The 4,963-nt window shown below is 40.6% G+C and overlaps 1 pseudogene; it reads right to left on the bottom strand.

Annotated features, from left to right (window-relative positions):
* The window catches only part of LOC101572570, a 4,737-nt pseudogene extending 2,201 nt beyond the window's left edge, over window positions 1–2,536 (bottom strand).
* Window positions 2,537–4,963: the final 2,427 nt, after the last annotated feature.

Below are 4,963 nucleotides of genomic sequence, written 5' to 3' on the forward strand. Positions count from 1 at the left end.
AAAAAAAAAAAAAAGAGGCTATCGAATGCCAACACCAAGGGAAGCTGCAGCAGAAAGATTTCAAGTTTATGCCCAGCCTCTGCAAGTTAGTGAAAGCCTGTCTTAAAAGTAAAACATTAAAAAGGCTGAGGATTTAGCCCAGTGATGAGTGTGGCAAGCACCTTGTTGACCTGTTTTTTAATTTGTTTTTTTTTTTCTTTTATCATTTCATGCAATTCGTCTGTCTGGGTTTGATTTCCTATCCATTGATGCCCTATGGATCAGCTTTCGGGGGAGGTTAGAAGCTTCTGGAGACATTTTGTTGTCTTGTCTTCTCATGTTTCAGTGTCTCCTGACACTTTGGTGTCACATGTTACATTTTTAAATTTCACTATCTGGGAACAGACTTTTAAATAACCTGGAATCAGTAGTCTTTTCTTAATACCACCAGAAAACAGAGAAGAGTAAGTTAACCCTCTAATTGTAGCTTAAGAATTTTCAAGGTTTAAGAAATGTTTTAAGCATACTAATTAAATAAAAGTACCAATTTACACTGAAAGCCAAGAGTGAATTTTTCAGTTAGCTAAGATCTGGACTGCTACTGTGACTCTGGGTTGACTTCTGGTTGGCTCTCTGGATTGATTCCCTCTTTTTATTGGGGTGTGGGGAGATGTACTGTTCTTTTTGCTTTTTTTTTTTTTTTCTCTGAAAGTGTTCCTGTCATTATCAAATTTGGAGGGTCCCTGATGGGCCCAGCTATATCCTGTCTTATATCTGGGACATTTTTGTTTTAGTTTGCTCTTTTTAATCCTGTTTATTATAGTCTTTTTGAAGATGTCCTTTTCCTGCCACAATTATAGGAGCAATAAGCATATGTGCCTTATGAATCTCAGTTGGCAAGCCTTCATCATTTCAGCAATATTTAAATTTTTAAGGGGTGTTAGGACTCTGACAATCAGATTGAAGAGCTAAAACATCTGTTGCTTGTGGACTATCCATTTGGCAGGAAATTGCACTTTGTAAGCAGTTAATAAAATCCATATAAGCATGATAGGACCTTGTCTAATGGTTTTAAAAGAGCCTTGAGGGGCATTGGTATCTGGGACTTATGTCTAAACCTTAAGGGTGGCAAACACGGCCTGAGGAATTCCTCTGGGATTGAATGTGGGGATCAGTGGAGGGACCCTCTCCCATAAGCATACTGATCCCAGTAAGAACTCCTGTATTTAGATTTTCAAGGGAATGAGTGGTGATATTCCTGAAGCCAAACCCTAACCTGTGCGGTAGTAAGCACTGGTCTCACGAGGATCTTCCAGTCCCATGGTGTCATCTCATAACCATATCCTATCAACTCTGTAATTCCTGTTATAAATGGACTCTGTGGAATGTTATCAGAAATATTCTTTCTAAATTCTTTGAACATAGCATAATGAAAATGTTCATGTCTGGTCCCTGGTTTCCCTAAGAACAGGACAGGCATGCATATCTCTATCTCCTAATAAAAGAAGCGGGGTGTTGACTCCCATTCAGGGACAACCTCCTTATGTCATTGTGCACCCACCAGCAAAGGAGTAGCACTAATCTACAGAGTTCAGGACAGTAATCTCTGCAGCTTCAGCTTGTGCCTCTGGCCTCCCAGTTTTAGTAATCTAGCCCACAGCGACCTTCTTCCAAGCCTGCCTATTTACACTGAGTCATACATAGTCCATGCTGTTTCCTCGGCTTGCACTGTCCTTCCTTTCAGTCTGGAGCTAATTAACTTCTCCTGCTCCTCACCTCACCTTCTGTGTCACTTCGCCAGGGAAGCACTCTCTTCCTCCATGACTCATCAAGCCTCCCATCATCAGCTCTTAGAATAGTACTATGGAACTCTCATCTACAGCCTCCCATTTCTTTCACATCCATTTAATAGAAATATATATTGTATGGTCCATGAGGAAATGATTGTGTCTGTTTTGCTGAGTTGCAACTCTAGTAGCTAAGACAGTTACTGCAGTATTTGTGAAGTGAACAAATGACCAACTGCAATTGATAACCAACATGTGAAGAGCACATCCCTTTCTTCCATTTGCATTTTCATTACTTCAGTTCCACTATTAATTGTCTTATACCTGGATTATCATGATTGCTTTAGGGAATATATATCTTCTTCCATTCAGCCTTTCTTCCCATCCCTTACCATACCTCCCAAATTGATTATGCCACTGATCTATGCCAGAGTCTCCCGGGACCCTCATGGCCGTGAGAATGCAGCCAAACTCTCAGGGCTGAGACATGCAAGACTCTTTCTTGGACTGATCGGCTTTGATAGCTGCTGGATCCGACTGACCCTATTATTTGCTCTCCTCTACCTCTGTCTACTGTATAACACTACCTTAGGTACCAGCCTTATGCTTGCTTCTCTAGGAAAGCCTCATGGAGAAACCAAGTAAAATGTATTTGTTTCACTTCTGAACTTATGGATGGTTTAACAGGACCCACCTGAAATTTCCCTGTGATTTTTATGCCTTACCTCTCCCCCGTAAAATTTGAACTCTCCGACAGCTGGAGTCCCCATGTCCTGCACAGTCCTCCCTGCAGTGTATTACACACAGTCAACCTGATCTGCAAATATTCGCTAAATGAATGCGTGAATGAATGGATCTCTATGAGAATGTGTTCTCTGGCTCCTTCTCTGTTTTTCTGCTTTCAAGGCTCTGTATTTAAGGGTATGTTTGGACAATGCACTACTTCATAGCAACACAATGCCCAAGCTCACACTTTGCAAACAGCTGCTAAGAGCATCCCTCTACTTCTTTGGAACAGGTTGTTCTCCCTCTCAAGTGGAGAGAGCAAGATGCAGTATTTATTGAATGCCTTTATTCATTTGGCGTTTAGAGGTACTGTGTGCACGGGGGTTGTACACTGAGTGCAGTGTCCCTCTGGATGGTTATGGTATTTATTAGATATGCCAATATAAGTTTTCATCCTTTTAGATTCACAGAAAATTTCAACTATATGCAAGGAGAAAGTGAAAAATGACATTTCATTATACTTAATAAAACTTTAGGGACCTGTTTGTATACCATATTACCAATTCCATTTGCAGAAACTCTGACAGTGTGCAGTGTATCAGGGAGAAACCGAGAGCTTAAGATCGCTCCAGATTTCTAAACACAGAGCTGCTTCACATGTAGGTGGCAGCCACCTATGTAACAATGATTGGAAGAGTGTTGCAGTAGCTCTTCCTTCAGCAATGCCCCCAACTCTTTGTTAGAAACAAGAGCATCTTTTTCTTAGAGCTACAGATTATGTAGCAACTATTTTAGATCCTCACACAGTCAGTTCTCACTCCATGATTTGAGGCAGTTTGAGGTCTGTTCTATACATCTGCCTCTGAGGCCCAAATGTGGAGCAGACACTAGCTTCCAGGGCATGAAATTCAGGCTATGTCTTGAAGCACAAAAAGTGAGTCCCACTGTGCAAGGCTGCACAGCCTGCCGCTGGCCTCATGCCTCCTTGTTTCCAAGGCCAAGCCACGTCACAGGTCTCAGTTGCAGAGGCCAGCACTGATATTCAATGTTGGGGGGATTCACAAGGCTATTACCTCGTGGGCAGTGTTGCCATGCATGTTTTCAAAGGTTGCTAAACCTCACAAAAGCTTTCACCACTCAGAATTTTTTGAATTTGTGGAACAATTCCTATGGAGAAGGAGAAAGGTATACTTTAGTTCTCAACCTTTGCCATTACAGTGTTGGGAGAAGAACTGGAGGTAATAAGATTAATACAAATCAAAATTTTGATATATAAATATCCTTCATTAACAGCAGCATTCATCATTCAATCAGCTTTGGAATACTCCTAGAGGATTATGATGGCAGGTTTGTTTATTTATTTATTTATTGGCGGAACTGGGGATTGAACTCAGGCCCTTGCACTTGCCAGGCAAGCACTTATTCTACTGAGCCATCTCCCCAGCCCCTAGGTTTATTTAATTTCTTTCATAAAATATTACAGTGTTCCAAAGCCACCGAAGTGAAACTTACCCAGTGCATCACATCTTAATTTTTAGCACCACTCTACAACTTAACCATCAATATTGTACCAGCACAGATGCACATAAATGTAAATGGGAGGAATCCATGTCTAGCAGCTCTACTCCATAAGGAGTGCTAATAGAAGTTTGTTCCGTGGTAGCTGATGGTAGTTCAAGACCATGAAAAACAAAACAAAACAAAACAAAACAAATAACACCAACTAACTGTACAGGTGATTACAAAAAATATACTTTCGGATTTATTCTCCTTTTATTCTCCTTTTGCTCTTGACTGACTTTTAAAAATACATGCACGAATCATACTTTTATGTTAGGATTCCTACATGTATAATGTAGAAATGCAGCTTGTTTGACAACAACACAGATTTTCTTTGCTATCACATTGTGACTTAAATTCATTAAAGAAATGAAGAGAGGCAGAAATAATAAATAAGTACACTGCTTAGACAGATGCAGGGACTCGGTTTGATTCCTGGCATTCTGTGCTGGCCCTGCCCTCGGGGTGCACTGAGATGGCAATTGAGACTGGGCATAATGGCACATGCCTGTAGTCACAGCACTTGGGGGTCTGAAAACAGGAGGATCACTACAAGTCTGATCTGCTGAGACTCTATAGACCTTGTACTAAATATATTTAAAAAAACAAATAAATAAATACAGACCTGACAAGCTCAAGAAATGTTTATTTTTTCATTTCTTGTCTCAGCTTTTTCTTTCTTTCTTTTTTTTTCTTGTGGAACCAAGGATTGAACTCAGGCCCTTGCGCTTGCCAGGGAAGTGCTTATTCCACTGAGCCATCTCCCCGGCCCCATTGTCTCAGGTTCTTTAAAAGATGTAAGATAATATAAAGTAATAATAATAGCAATGTACTACACATAAATGTAATAAAAATAAAAGGGAGGGGATCCTGCATAGACCCAGAGCACAGGCCAGGCAAGTGAGTGAGAC

This window comes from Octodon degus, unplaced genomic scaffold (genome assembly GCF_000260255.1).
Source record: "Octodon degus isolate 3935 unplaced genomic scaffold, OctDeg1.0 scaffold00095, whole genome shotgun sequence".
In the NCBI taxonomy this organism is placed as follows: Eukaryota; Metazoa; Chordata; class Mammalia; order Rodentia; family Octodontidae; genus Octodon; species Octodon degus.